This window comes from Octopus bimaculoides, chromosome 11, assembly GCF_001194135.2.
Source record: "Octopus bimaculoides isolate UCB-OBI-ISO-001 chromosome 11, ASM119413v2, whole genome shotgun sequence".
In the NCBI taxonomy this organism is placed as follows: Eukaryota; Metazoa; Mollusca; class Cephalopoda; order Octopoda; family Octopodidae; genus Octopus; species Octopus bimaculoides.
Genome location: NC_068991.1, coordinates 73,440,618 through 73,440,822, shown reverse-complemented (window position 1 = coordinate 73,440,822; position 205 = coordinate 73,440,618).

Sequence of the window (205 nt, the reverse complement as noted above, 5' to 3'; positions counted from 1 at the left end):
TATATATATATATATATATATATATATATATATGCATACTCATGTATGTATGCATGTATACATCAGTAAATATGTGAATATGCATGCTTGTGTGTATGCGGAATAATACGTGCATAAATACATGCATATACACATATAAGACGCATATATATATATATATATACACACACACACACACACACACACACATATATATATATATATA